The 16,470-nt window shown below is 36.9% G+C and overlaps 1 protein-coding gene across 1 annotated transcript in view; it reads left to right on the top strand.

Moving 5' to 3' along the window:
• Positions 1–2,226: 2,226 nt before the first annotated feature.
• LOC124644799 (proton-coupled amino acid transporter-like protein pathetic) overlaps positions 2,227–16,470 on the top strand; it is a 38,517-nt gene continuing 24,273 nt past the window's right edge. The window contains exon 1 of the mRNA XM_047184371.1: positions 2,227–2,379. The gene's annotated coding sequence lies outside the window, so the exon portion shown is untranslated. The remainder of the gene's footprint in view (positions 2,380–16,470) is intronic.

Raw genomic sequence — 16,470 nt, 5'->3', positions numbered from 1 at the left:
TGTCAGATTGCCGTCAAATCGGGCTATGAGAGCGTATACAGAGTGCATCTATGTCTGCGCAAATGCTTCTGCACTATAATATGATTTCCTGCGCTGCTGGCTAGTCTTAAATGAGAACAGCCGGCGTGACTGACAATCGGCTAGGACGTCATTAAGTAAAAGCCCTAGTACTTATTTACAATTTGTTGATTTTGTTTGCTGCAGAAGAGTTTTGTATCTAGATTGACTAAAAACTTTTTAAAGAATGAAATAATATCAGAGTATCGTTTTATATACACATATATTTTTTTATTATATGTTTTTCAGTGTATGTTTCAGTACTCCGTACATTTCTATTACATAATCTTGAACACTTGTTTTCATCTCCTTTTATGGTTTCATAGTTACCGTAGCATAACGACCCACGTGAATAACATGGAAAAACGATTTCAGAAACATGGCTAAATCTTATCATTTTCTCTTTACTGGACGTATTTTTTATATATTTTTTATGACGTGAATCAGATTTGGTAATGCAAAAGATCGCTAGCTTGTATTATATTATCAAAATGGTTTGATACCTACATTATGTTTGAGCACCGATATACCTATTTAGAAGGCTCGCATGACTCTATAAAATGTATTTATTTATGAGAGGAGGCTTCAAAGCGGACAGTAGGTACATTACATTGAAACATCATACCAAACATTAAAATACAGAGCGCCAGGCAAAACAGAAAATAGAGCATTTTATAAGCGACTACATGTTTCCCGCGGCTTCAATTGCGTCCCGAAGGGAAGTACTTCCCGTAGCGGGATATTATATAGCTTACGTTACTTGAGATGCGTGTAGCGTTCCAACAGTGTAAGAATTTTTCAAAGCGTTTCAGTAGTTTCGGAACCTTTTAAGTACAAACAAAATAAAAAAAAATGTTTCCTCTTTATAATATTAAACTGTAGATAAGAACCTAATAGAAGTAAAATGTATACCTACTTATACACACTATGTACTTTATGTTTTATGTAATTGATTATGTATAAGAATATTACATGTACGTAGGTGTACAAATTAGACACACAGGCTGACGCCCATGAATTCTCAGCCTACGACTGAAAATTAAGATTTCACCTTCGTTTAATTTTGAACGTTGAAAACATAAATTCGTTTCAGTGAACTGGACAAAATCGATGCCTAATAGTAATAAAAAAAAAACAAAACATGTTTGGTATTAGTTTATGTGAGTATTAAATTAAGTTAATGAGAAAGTATAAGAATAAGTACTAGTTTCCCGCGCTTTCACTCGAGACCCGGACCCGGCAAAATATACTCGGGGGTAGTGTGTTCAAATTGATTCAGTAGTTTACAAGCCTTTAGAATACAAAACAAAAAAAAAAACATATTTATTATAATAATATAGAAATGTCTGAACTCGACTTTAAAGGGAGAGGACGCTTAAAAAATTTGCTCGGCTAGAATAACTTCGTAGCTCTAATGTCTTCCAAATAGGATAGAAGGAATGTCAAGTACGCTTCACATTAAGGTAACCCCCGCTCTCTTAGCTTTGAGAACAAAGCTGAATAAAATTTCAAGGAGTCCCTTTTGGCTGATGCAACACGGCTCGCAGATTTCAAGGCCAGCAACGCGAGCCGTTAGATCAGTTTACAACAGTAAAACAATTTCGTTAATGAATTTTACAGACCAGACAATTATCTCGCATGAACTACTTTCAGCAGTTCCAAATGACATCTTCTTTCAGCCAGTGGAAATGACTTGCAAGTATTTTTTTTTGTTATCGGACGTTAAAACTGTGCCAACGAAATTAGCACTATGAATCATGATCCAAAAATGAATGGTTCCTATAACAACCCACTGTCAACAAACAAACCGGCGGCATATATAAAAAAACTGTGTGATTACCATGACGTTATCATACGAATTTTACGTAGGCAGTAAGGCAATTTCTTTTGTTAACCAAACGTCACTAACTGTAAACAAGAAATATAACGATTCGCCGTAAATGAATAGGCGTCCGATACGCTTACGCTAGTGTTAAGTGGCGGAATTAAAAGATGATCGTGTAGTAGGGCGCTAGACGAGAAGTGCGGGCGCCGCGAGCCGGCCGGGTTGCACGCTCGGGCGCCGCTTGGCACTATCCGAACATTCGCCGCCGACGCTCCCCCGTGCGCTATGACGCAACAATCGGACTCGCTTGCTTGTGCGGTGCCATGCGTATTGCGTACGTTTGGTCTGGCATCGTTCATCAGTTCATTCTCATTTTAACTCGCGAGCCGGTCGGTCGCGTTCCGCTCGCTAAATATAAAGCACGTGGCCCAGTCCTTCGGTTGTTTCGCTATAACCTATAACCCGTTGGTCGGCAGCCGGCGCAAGCTGATAGACAGGTAAGTGCCGTGTACGTTGTATTATTCAATAAACTGTAACGCGATGCTATGATTGTGTTGACGCGTTTTTTGTTTCCAAGTATTCATGTGAAATATACCAGAGCTTTTCTTGCGTGACATATGGATGTGAATAGTTCTTTTTTACATTTTTATATTTTTTTGCAGACCGTTCACTTATTTTTGTTAGTTCTCTGTAACTTTATTTAATATTTAGTGTGAAACTTATCTTCTGAATATATATTCGTAATTATTATGCCTCGTTGCGATTGGGGTATCGACGTCGTCGAAAGTTATTATAATGTGATAAATAATATTTGTATTATAGTTAAGTATGATACGGTGCAAAGTTGAAAGACAAGTAGATAATAATGTAAATAAGCAATTCGTATTTCCGACGTTATCACAAGAGTTATCATGCGTAGACGTTGAAGTGGCGGCAATGTTGACACTTTGAAAAGGCGCGAACAGTGTTGATGGGCTTGCATTCCTCGTCCACGTTAACTTGACTTTGGGAGGTGCATAGGACCGGTTGGCGCACGCGGCGGAGACGCAGCGGCGCGGCCGAGCCCACATCTGTCACCGGTACTGCGCCGCTACATAAATATACACGTTTATGAGCTTACTTGCAGCTGGCTGTTCCTTGACATTAATACGATAAACCTATTTAATCTCTTATATAAGTTACTGACTTGCCCATCACCTGTATGTTTTCATTCATAATACTTTCGCCTACGTTTAATTAAATAGGTCAAATTGTACATATTTGTCTACTTTTTTCGAAGAATACTACATAGGCATAGGCACAATTAGTTTCATATATTGTTCGATTTTGCAGTGTTTTCTAGCTGGTACTCAGCTGTACCATCCAGTTAGACTGGAAGCTGACCCCAACATAGTTGGGAAAAGGCTAGGCAGATGATGCATTGTTTTCTAGCTAGGTTACCTTGCTTAGCGATCATGTTGCGACTGAAATTACAAGACATGAGACGACGTCATCAAGCTATATTTAAATAGCACACGCCTTTTTGAGAAACTCGTTTATTCAGATGGTTTAACGTTGCCTATAAGTACTGTAAAATCTAGCACTATTAGTAATGAATTACTTCGACAATATTCTGAATAAGATTGCTTACCTATCATTGATTTCATTTATTAACAAAAAACATAAAAATAGAGTACCAAGAAACCAAAATGATTGTACAACCAATTCATCATTATCAATGCAATCGTGTGGTAATTTCTATAAAAATAACCTCAATACCTGGCAACACTCGGTTTCAGTGTTGTAAGTACACTCAACTTTTTACTGGTTTAACTTTCTATCAAATCTGATCGTGGTGTTCAAAATTGGACGAAGTTTTTGCACATAGTAGGGTGGCGAGGTCATTGATTCTTGGCACGGCACCCACTCGGTCACTCATACCTGTCATGGCGTATATACTTTCATTTGTCTACTTTTCAACTGTACTTACAGACTACAGACCAGATCAAACCGGATAACAGAGGAGCCATAAAAAACGTATCGTAGTTGTGTGTGTAACGGTAATTTTTTTACAACCAGCAATCAAATTTGAAATTGTAAAGTTAGTTGTAAAAGAACAATTAACATGCCGTATAACGTTCTTTATATTAACAAAAATTTTGAAAATTCCTCTTGACTGTTTGAGGCTTAGAGCAAACATGAAAAATAGGTTATCATTCTAACAGAATGGCACATGCAGCTAACATCTGAATTATCATATTTTTTATCTAAAAACGCACGCGGCGTACGCATTGATAAAAGCAATTATTTTCCTTTACATTGTTTATTGTAGTGTGTGCCAACTTAATAAAATATTCCTGAAATGCATTACCATCGTGTACACTAAATACAAAATTTTGGAATTCTGAAGTTCGCCATTTGATTCCTTGCGCATTGACTTTCTTACACACACGATTTGCCAAATCATTCTCTTCTGGTGGAGCTGTGAATATATATTTTCCTGTATTATTTCAATGATTACTAAAAATGACGTCAATATCGATACAAAAATTTTCAGAAGTCATATCACAAACGCTGCTAACCCATGTAGTTGCTTTACTAGCATGTAGTTACCACAATTCAAAGATAAGCTCAACATGGCTTTTATACTCGTATTTAAGGTAAATAACATACATCATAAAATCATAAACCAGCTCCTTCGAAACTTTAGTGATCGGTTGTTGGGTGGATCCCTAATTGAGTACTACCTTGTCTGGTCGTCGGGCGCAGGGGGTTGAGAGAAACACGGTGTTCGGATACCGGATATATTTTGCGTAAACCCCCAGATCGAACCATTCACTCGGATTAGTGCGCAGTAACTATCCGTGCCTCACATACCTCACGTTCTCACACTTTTTTGCTTACCTTGCACTCTGCCATACATAGATACTTACATGTGTCCCTAAAAAACTAAACAACAGCCACACGTATTAACCAAAATATTAAGCATAATGATGCCAGTTTATTGGGTTTTTGCTTGAGGAAGCAATTTAAGCCGTATGTTTCAGCCGTTTCATGTTCATCGTTTGCCCGTCCTTTAGAGTACTCAGAAGCTAGAAAGCGTGATAGACATTCTTACCAAAGTGTATAATTACTTACTTTCATATCCAGTTCACATAGGCAGTCGCTCCATGGTAAACAAGGGCACTCTGCATCATTGCTAAATGGCTAGACTGATGATGACATTTACGACTTCAAATGATAGCTCAAACTGTAACCGCACACTTTTGCTGGTGCTCAATATTCCATTGTGGTATCATCATATCGCTACCGACACCTTTATAAGTTAGGTTGTAAGTCTTATTAACCACAAACTATAATCATGATCAAAATAAAAACATTTGTTCATGTAAAGACCTAAATAAAACTTCTGATAAGGGCAGAGGAATAACGAAATGAGGATGACTATTAATTTCCTTTTCAAATAAGTTTACCATCTGAAAATTCTTAAGGTTACTAACCATGTAGTATCTAAAAGTATAATTTAAGAAAAAATAGGTGATTTTCATTTTATAGCGTTGTAAGAATCGTTTAGTAGCTCCATCAACTCTATTTGGTTGCGGAAATGCAATCGCAGAAATTGATTGATGCATGATTGATATGTTCCAAATACAGATGCAGACAATACGTGCGTAGTCCATGATATGCGCCTAGTTATATGAACTATATATTTGCATCATCATCACATAAAAAAAGGTTGAAAAGTTACACAGAGGTAAAGCCACGGAACGCTTTAAAACAAACAGAATTCGTGGCACAATTAACAACGTATTAAATCGTAGGATATCGTAGTATTTAGTGATATGTTTAAACCTTCGTCTTGGACAAAGCTAAAGGTACCTAGCACTAAATCTGGTACTTCTGAAGACCACGATTAAAATATGGGTGCCGGTATCTTCTCATAGCATGTTTTACTAACTGAAGGCCGAAACCCACGGCAGACATTTTAAGCCCACCCAGACAGGTGCAATGCAGAAAATAAAACCTGTTACATACTGATAACAGTCGAGATAAGACCAATAAAAAAAATATTACAATCTCAAATAACGTAGAAGATAAAAACTCTCCTAACGGCTCGCATTGTTTGACGTTACGGCTACCTGCATTCCTTGCCATAAAGTGCCATTTATCATCTCACTGGCTGGCTCACCGGTTCTTAGAACGATATACACAATAACCTTATTTTTATAGTAAGAAGTATTTTGAACAATCAATTCAGAATATCTACAAACACACGCAGTGGGTAAGGGTTGGCGCAGATATGACGGAACTCAGTGCGAAGTATTTTTCAATAACTAACTTTTAATTTGAACTTTTAGTCCACGTAAACTAAACTTGTTTTAGTTAGAATGCGTAATATTTCTACAAACACAGATAATTATAGATAATTTTGATATCTTCAGCAATAGCATAATGATAACTACTGATGGAAAATAAATCAAAACTCGGATAAGTTAACACATTAATCGATAATCTTATCTATAAATTAAAGTAAACAGATTAAAAGGGATGCTCAATTAAATAATAAGTTATTAAATTAAAAATTAAGAAATCCAATCTAAGTAGGAAAAATATATAGGTATAATTAGTTTTGTATCGTGCATCTAAAAATGAATTCGCTAGTCTTGATAATTTCTCGCATATACAAAGACCGGCTGCCTGACCTACATAGAGAGTCGTAGGCAGACTTGCCGAATTTTAAAATATACCAGCAATATGATCATTAGTGCTGTAGCTTACAGTAACTTTTGATTCTGTTTTCAGAACTTTTTGAAAGTAGGTATTAAACTAATTGCACAGTTTTGTAGGATTTTTTACGACATACTACGTTTTGGTAATATGTAAGTAGGTAATTGATTTAGCTAATAACGACTGTTAAATATAATTACAGTTATACGTATTCTAACTAAAGAATTTCTAATTGTACGTACCCGTAATGCATTTTAATGAAACTGAAAACAATTCTAAAATATTTTCAAAGAGTGCAATTCAGGACATGGTATTTCGTGCCACGGTATACTTGCAAGAATTGACATAATTCTATCGATCCAAATAAACTGTAGTGCAAACACAAACTACTATAAGTAACCTGCAATTGACCCAGTAGTGTTTGCCCGACAGCCTGCATTGTTATAAATATTTCAACGAACACAGTATTGGGAACCATGGTTAAAGGTAGTCCATTAAATAAATCAAACTAGCGATCAATTTGGTTAAAAGCATGTACTGTAAAAGCTTAATTTTAAGGCAAACAAACTGTATGTTTTAAGGCAAACAAACTGTATGTAACTGTGGATAAATAAAATATTTTTTTTTTGTAGTTGACAAAATTAAGTTTAGAATAACGAATTAAAATTGAGATAGATAACTAAGAAGAAAGGTTATTCAAGTAAAATTATTAGTAGCACGAATTAAAAAGGTTTATAAAGGCTTAGGCTTATAAAGGTTTTGTGACTTGTCTATAATACTAATATAATAAAAGAGGAAACATTTTTGTTTGGTTGAACCCTAAAAGGTCCGAAACCGGTACACCTATTTTGAAAAATTATTTCACTGTCGAAAAACCACACTATTCCCAAGTTGATATTACTAAACAGAATATTCTATCAGGGTACGGGCAGATGTTCTCCGGGGATACCGCGGGAAAAGCTAGTCCTTAAAAAACACATTTCGATTAGGCCGTTGACAGTTCAAGAGTTCTCTCGAAACTCGATTGGCTCTTAACAATAAACCTTCAAACGGTCAACGCCTCTGGACAATACACAAGACTTATCTCAAGTTTATTTAAGTATATAATACCTACGTATCTTAAGGACAATACAGCTCTATAAATATTGGAATGATAATGTATTTAACCAAGTTCCCGTAAAGAAGGTTCTCAATTTTGATGTTCGTGTGTGTTTTTATGCAATACATAGGTAATGTTATTTATTACAGCGATGTGTAAAGGACCTTGTAGGGGAAAAAAGTGAAAAATGCTTGTTCAAGTAAAAATAAAACTAAGTTTCCTTGCCTGACTGCAAGACTAAAATAAGCTTTACGAGAAGGAAAGACTAGTTTTCGTTTAGGAGTCGCCATCACCGTCAAGTTATCTACCATGCCAAATATTATCTGAATTGGTTCAGCCGTTTCAGCGTGAAAGAATAACTTTATGGATAATCAAATGGCTCGGTCATAGTTATAAGTACTTAAATGGTGCAAGTCACTTGGTGTCTTAAAAAAACGGGAGCGACTTACCCCGGTGCTTTAGGGGGTAAATAACCAATAAGTACCTAAGTATAACTCGGAAAACTATAATTACCCACGTAGCGGAAACGCTCATTAAATCTTTTATTACGAGTACCTATTATCGTCTCCTGTGTCTCCAAGTGCTTTTATACCGTCTTATAATAAGGAAGCTAGAAAATATATTATTCGTAATTCATTTCTGTTCATCGGCTTTAATTGAATAATAGTCCAATCTATATGCGAGAAATGTTTGGGTGGTCTTCTCAGATAAATTATAGCGGTCTTAATAAATCGTCATCCTTTTAATTATAAGATTTAAGTAATCCCTAAAATTATACTTAAATCCCTCTTTCATTTAAAGAGAGTTTGTGCCACTAGTTTAGACTTCAGTACAGTTTTCAGTTCATTTTTTACCAGTCTACGAACCAATTCTTATTTTAAACAAATCATCATCATCAGCGTAGTCTTTTCCAACTATGTTAGGGTTGGCTTCCAGTCTAACTGGATGCAGTTGAGTACCAGAGTGTACAAGGAGCGATAAACTGCCTGACCAACTCAGCCAAGTTACTCAGGCGAACCAGACGTCTGGCTTCTGACTACCCGTAACGACTGCCTTTATTTTTTTTTTTATTATTCAGCCTATGCTGTCCCCCTGCTGGACAAAGGCCTTCCCCATAGCCTTCTATCTTACCCTATCGGTCGCTATTTGTGGCCAGTCCTTGAGGAAGCTGTCTAAATCTTCTCTCCAGGCGTTTCCTTGGTCTTCTTCTTGGTCGCCTCCCATCATCAGGGATCCATGCCGTGGTGATGTTGGCCCTCTTATCCGGGAGCACAAATAAGCAAATAAATAATAACCTTTCGTTCGTTAGTTTGTTAAAAGTATTTAAGTAAGGGTTCCGAATTTTGCCACATAGAAATTGTTTTATCAATGTAAATAAAATAGACAGTAGACAATTTGAAACAGATTGAAGATGCATTGGTGGACATTGCAAGTAGGTCATGAGGGTTTGATTGCCACGCGCATGCGTGGTGTTATACTTAATTGACAAATCATGCGCATAACAAATGATGTAAGCGAATTCACGGCGCGACGAGCGCACTTTGAAGGCTGAATTTTGAAAGTTTTTTTTCATGATGCTAATAAGTTTATCGAAAATAGTTTTTTTTATAATCTTACAGACAGAGACGTGTTGCTGGGGAGTTTCTTGCGCTACTTCTGCCCAGCAGTAGTAACACATAGAAAATGGTGAAGGGTAGGCGTTTTTGGGGTTGTCTTATGATATTCTAAAAGTGCTGTTTTTCAGCCTGATTAGAATAAATGCATTTTGATTTTTTAAGTACCTACTGCTACTTCTGGTAATAGTACTCTATCATATCTTACTACAAGGAATTTCGTTAGATGCGGTTTCACGTACGTCCAAGGGGACTTAGCCACTTTACGCACCCGGATTGTAGTACAAGAGGAAGTGAGAAGCTGGTAAAACTCGGACAAATTGTAGGTACTGTTAATAATAAAAATGTCGAATCACGCTAGCCAAATAATAGTAGTCATGTAATGCAGATTATTTACTGTCACAGTTCCCCTTATCTTCTATCTGATAAAAGGATTATTTCACAATGTTGTGTAGGTATTTCCGATGTTGACCTGTCATTGACTTGCACTTTTTAAAAAACAAATGAAAATCAATCTCAACTCTCAATTTGAATGAACAAATTCAGTATATTCATCATCATCTCAGCCATAGGACGTGCACTGCTGTGCATAGGCCTCCCCCTTAGATATCCACAGGTACCGGTTCAGTATCTTGTTGTAACATAATCATTATTATTAAAAACAAAGAATAAAGTATTAATTCTTACCTAGCTCTGTTACAGTTGGATATTTATTAAGAAAAATATATGCATCTTACCTTTTAATGACAAAGACACAAAGGATAGCACGTACTATTTATAAATAAAGGATTTTACCTCAAACAAAAGTGATATTTTTCCTCGAGAGTCGTCCCTCTGTTGCTTATTAATATGTAGGTACATACTTATACCTACTTATCACATCGGGCTATTTATGTAGCTACTAGCTGTTCCCCGCAGTTTCACCCGCGTCCTTTTTTTTTAACGACGTCAAAAATCATCCCGCTGTGGGTTAGCAGCGGTGAGGGAGTGTCAGACTCTTACTGACTAAAAACCGTCGTGTTCCGTCGTAGGCCTTTTATGTACCAAGGCCGCGGTAACTCTTTATAAAACTTAAGGAACTTTTTACCGCACATGAATAAAGGATAGTTTGTATGTATGTATGTATATTATTCTGATACGTACTTAACTGCCAAGTTTCATTATAATCCATTCGGTATCTTTACGTGAAAGGTACAAACATCCAATGTACTTCTGAGTGCACAACTTTCATGTTACCTGCTTAGTTATTTAAATTACGAAATTTCAAGTTTATAATATTTTATTCGTGTGATAGTGCTTAGACGGTTTTTTCGTATCATTATATTTCACAGGCCAAGGACGAATATTGTTCCAATGCATCAAATTAACTGATAACACTTTGACAGGACAGATAAAATTATCATATTTTAATAGTAAAAGTGTGTCAAAAACACGGATCAATTAGTGTCCTTTACTTTCATACTGTCTAATCTGAATTAGAATGTGTCCCCAATAAAATTGAACGATTATAAGGTACTGCAGTAATTCAAAAAAAACCGGCCAAGTGCGAGTCGGACTCGTGCACGAAGGGTTCCGTAAATTACAGTTAAATCAACCTATCTCAAAAACTATAAGAGATACTTTGATCAAACCAAAAATCGTTGAAAGAGTTAATTAGCATGCATCACCTCTATTTTTTTAGAATTTTATACCCCGTAGTTATAAAAATAGAGGGGGGGGACATACTTTTTACGACTTTGAGAGCTGATATCTCAAAAACCGTTCACTTTAAGAAAAATGTTTTTTAGAAAACTTTATATCATTTTAAAAGACCTTTCCATTGATACCCCACACGGGTATGTACATCGAAAAAAAAAATTTCATCCCTCAGTTACATGTATGGGGGGCCCCACCCCCAATTCTTTTTTTTACTATTTAGTGTCATATTTTTGTAGCGGTTCATACAACACATATTCCCATCAAATTTCATCACTGTAGTACTTATAGTTTCCGAGTAAATCGGCTGTGACAGACGGACAGACGGACAGACGGACAGACGGACATGACGAAACTATAAGGGTTCCGTTTTTGCCATTTTGGCTACGGAACCCTAAAAATGCTGTACCTAACAAGAAATAAAGAATGTCTTTTTCAATGAAATTGCAAATCCGACATAAATAATTACCCATTAGTGTTTATTTAGAGCACAACGTCAAAATCGCAATCTTTGCTTAAAATATAAAATCTTTTTTTTACGTACGCGAAACGCGAAACTTGTATACCTTACCAAAAATAAAATCGATGTTTTGACGCGGTTTTGTAGCGTCAGTAAATTAATGATACACATACAACGATAGTTCAATTACACTTACGTATAATTTTATTCAGCATTGTACCAAAAACACACATTACAATACAATTTGAATTATTTTCTTCGCGTTGACAAATAAATGCTTCAATTCCATTTCAACTTTCTTTTTGGACACGTTAAAAGTATAATAACTCTTAAGATACCGTTGCACCGTTTAACCTCAGTATAAATATATTACCTACTGTGTGTGTACTTTTCATTAAAATCGGTATTTTAACGCCTATTCACTTGCCAGCGTCCTTAGTGACTACTTTCGTAATCATCATGGATTGTTGTGGCGGGACTCCCACTGTCCCCGTACCGCCACCAAGCGAAAGACATTGCGCCAGTGGGATCTTAAGGCGACATGGTCTAGATGTTACATAAAATCAACGGGTAAGACTCATGGGAGCTTTCGACCATGTCATGGGCCCGGCGTCGCCCCTATACCACAGGAACCCGAACACTCGCTCCCCGCCCTACTCAATTCGGGTGGTCATGCGGTTAAACCTCGTCCAGTTCATGTGAGAACCTCTTAGCACCAATGACGGGATGCCGGAGAAAACACCTTCATCTAGCCCGACCAAGCTCTTCAGTTCTTTATAAGAACCGAGGCTCCAAACGCCACGCCAGGAAATAGTGCATGACGTGGCACGGACGCTCTGTTTACAAGGCAAATCCAACAAGGCAGCTACCTTCTCAACAAGTTCATCATGATTCCCGTATTTACTACGTTTCTCACGATGAAGCTCATCGAGGGGCCGCTGCCCAGAGACTACCTGTGCATCCACTATCACGCCCACCCCATTCCTAGACGCAACAATGTCAGGCTTTCTCAGGCCCAGTGAGGTCCTGATATGAGGCTCCTTCAGCACGTTCCACCCTTTGTCCACCATGGCAGAGCTGACGACGTCCACAATGCAGTTATGGCGCTCTATACGTCCACCGTGCGTTCTGTGGCACTGCTGGATGGTATGTGCCGTCGTCTCCCTAACCATGCAACCTGCACGGCAGTTCAACTCCGACAGCATACCCTCCCTGCGCCCACGCGAGTTACGCACCCGAGACGGGAGCGCATTCACGTGGGTGTGCACGAACTGCACAGTGGTATACTACAGTGGTATCTAAGTAGGGCTGCCATCCGTCCGGGTTTCCCCGGATTTGTCCTCGTTTGGAGGCCGTCCGGGGGCCGTCCGGGCGGGGTTTCAAGAAGTGTCCGGGGAAATCCCGGACACTTTTCATGTAAGGAAGCACCTCATTGGATTTAAGTATGTGTTAATAGTAAATGGATTACAAATTAGGTATTATTTTGTTTAAAAAAATCGTACTCCTTCGGGGAAAAAATGCGATTTACGCCAAATGTCCGGGTTTTTTTAATGTTTGTCCGGGTTTGGTAAAATTCGAGATGACAGCCCTATATCTAAGCGATGATTTTTCGCAGAGGAAATCCAAATATTTCGAAAAGTATGTATGTAATGTATGTATAGTTGTATTAGTCCCTACAGGTCCACATGTTTTACCTACGCAATGCAAGTCGTATGTATGTTTAATTCGGTTGTTTTGGCATAGCGCCCGATACGATATAAATTTCAAAAACAAACTTTCTTTGTCTTATATTGCACCTATAATATTGTCCTATTGCACCGTGCACCATTCAATTGGTCCCTGGATGGAACATTCGAGACGCTTAATGTCTTCTTGTCAAAACATGACCTAGAAATTTCTAGAATTTAACTGTCATTTTTCATATATACTTATGCTTTATCCGCACGTGATTTTCATTCATGCTAAATGTTTACTATTTTTGGCAACGACTGGCAGCATTTTCTCAAAGCACAGTGGTTAATGAATAAGTAGATTTTATTTTATCATTGACCAATTAAAAGAAAATGCGTAGCTTCATATGTAGACGTAACTTAATTTTATGATATAATACCTAAGTCATAAAAGCACAGTTTGGTACTATTACCTACTGCAAACTATCAGTCGGCTAACAGTTTCATCGGGCTCATTAATCGGAATAGGGATAAATCGTAATGCTCTTCAAAATACATTGTCAGCCACTAAGCCAAACATCGGGCTTATTATCATTATGTCTTTAAGTCTGTAGGTCACGCCACATAGTAGAAATACAAAACAGAACGTAGAGGTAACTGTCAGACAGTACGAAGGCACGTGCGCAAGAAATGTTAAATGTTATGCCTAAGGCATAGACTGTCTAAGTTATTATAAATTAGATTAACGATACGCATGTGGCCTACAGTCATATTAATGATATTATTGGCAAAAATTTTGCATCATTATCTTGATTTCGATTTCGATAAAAACACACATTTCGATAAAAAAATATAAATAAACACAGTGCAGGCAAGAGTTGAAAATTGCGACTACCAAGCCTTTCACTGCTCGTTGCAAGGAATGGCATAACGAGAGCGTATTAGTGGGTCAATACACCAAGACCTATGATTATACAGTGCATACTTAATTGGAGCCACTGAAAATATATAATAAAAAAAATATAGACCGTAAACTCGAAAAACAAAACACTATTAGGCATTCTCGTAGCGTCTCTTAAGAAACATAAAATGATTTGAGAACTTTTTGCGAAAAACCATATGAGACGGGCACCTAGTAGTAATGGCGTTAGCCGATTTCGGCCACGGCGGCTGTTCTCATTTAAGGAGATCAGCCAGCTGCGCAGGACATATTATAGTGCACAAGCATTTGCGCAGACACAGGTGCACTCACTATTCCTTCACTCTCATAGCCCGATGGGACGGCAATCCGACACGACCGGAGAGAGACCTGGTAGAATCTTGTTTGATAGAGTGTAGATCAATCTTCAGCTAGAAAGTGGCTTGAGTAATCATTGGGTAAACTATATTCTCTTCTCGAAGGTTAGCCGTCAAAGACAACCTCGCTGGAAATCCTAACAAGTGTCTTATTTATTTGTTCAGGATATCTGTCTTTATCTTAATAACTTTATTATTGTGCAAATATAATATACATATCTTATACATTATATGTATTAGTGTACGCTAAAGATACCTCTTATTTACTGCTGTACATAAATAAATCATTAAAAAATTTGAGTTGGTTATCAATTTTGTATATTATATTATGTAAAATTAAGTCGAATTAAGTCTATGATTAGGTTATACCAATCTTGAAAGTTTGAAGTGGTACAAGTAACCGAAAAACTATATGGAAACTGGCTGTCATGGCATGTGACGAATATGTGACGAATATGTGACGAATATCGAACTCCGTTGAAGGTACGATAACATAAAGTAATCAACTTAGTTATCTCTATATTGCAAAGAGCACCTGTTTTGGACTTAACACCACTTATCAGTTTTCCAAAAAAGCCTCAGTCATGAATGGATGTTGTAAGCAAATAAGCTAATAAATACCTACCTACTTACTTATAATAATGTTTCAATTGCTTAAGTAATTATTATTGTACATATTTACATTGATAAAAAAGACAAAAAAAGTCATATCAATTCCAATCTTTATCTATATTTCACGTTTATTTTTATCTGTATCCTATAATCGAGTATAAATTTTATCAGTCATATCTGTGACAGTGAAATCAGCAAAAACGTTATATAATATTACTTGATTTTCCCTCGGTTTCGCACGCGTCCCTTAGGATAATAATAATAATAAATAAATAATCTTTATTGACATAAAAAGGCGTTTACAAGAATAGTGAAGCCCTGACTCCTGTGCTAGGTGTATTACCTGTATTACAAGAGCCAGTGTCTTCTCCCAATTACATGACGTAAATTTTATGCAATAAGAATCCATTTACAATCAGGGAAACAAAGTAAAAACAAAAAATACAGTAACATCAATAGTAAGAACAAAAGTAAAATACAGTGCAATAAAAATATAATGATTAAGTCTGACATTGTCGTGAAACCTGTAGGTACGTATATGTATGTTTAAGTGGTTAGTGCTGGTGTAGTGTGTGTAGTGTAGGTATGTGTTGTTTTGTAGATATGTGTATTTGTGTGGTATGTGTGTGTAATTTGATATGTCTATATACTTTATAATGTAAGTCTATTGTAGTAAGGACTCTGTTTGTGTATAGTCAAGCGTCAGTAGCCATGATTTTACCTTAGTTTTAACTTCTTGGAGTGAAAGTGGATTTATCCTAAGTTCTCTGTTTGTTTTATTATATAGGTAATTAGACAAATGTATACGTTGCCTCCTTGCAGATGTAGTTTGACATACAATCACTGGACATATATTTCGTAGAGTGCGTTTCCTTAGAATAACTTTGTTGCATGGAGTTATAATGTGCTGCTTGATGACCAATTGATAGATATACATCTGCCGCACTGTTAGCACTTTGCACATGTTGTATAAAGTTGTAGTGGGAAATCTGAATGGCCTGAATGTCATTACTTTAAGGACAGATCTTTGTGCCCTTTCTAGGGTAATCATATGCGATTTAAACGCACCACCCCATATCCCAATACAGTATCCTATCACTGATTGCGCCAGCGCATAATATACCATGCGTAGTAAATCTAGATCTGCCACATTTCTTAACTTTTTAAAAATCCATATTAATTTCCTAATACGTGTGGTGGTGAGTTCTATGTGTTGTTTCCAGTTTAATTTATCATCTAAGATAACTCCCAGATACTTCACTGTTCTTGATTTACCCATAATCACACACGAACAAGGCACATTACCGCTGGGTGAGTTACACTCATGATATTTTACGTCTATTTGTTGAGGTTTGACTTTAGAGAAACTGAACTGAACTAGAGTAGATTTCGTAACGTTAAGGGTAAGCAGGTTAGCTCTGAGCCACTGGCTTACC

The sequence above is a fragment of the Helicoverpa zea genome, chromosome 31, assembly GCF_022581195.2.
Source record: "Helicoverpa zea isolate HzStark_Cry1AcR chromosome 31, ilHelZeax1.1, whole genome shotgun sequence".
In the NCBI taxonomy this organism is placed as follows: domain Eukaryota; kingdom Metazoa; phylum Arthropoda; class Insecta; order Lepidoptera; family Noctuidae; genus Helicoverpa; species Helicoverpa zea.
This window is presented reverse-complemented; position numbering and strand designations above follow the sequence as displayed.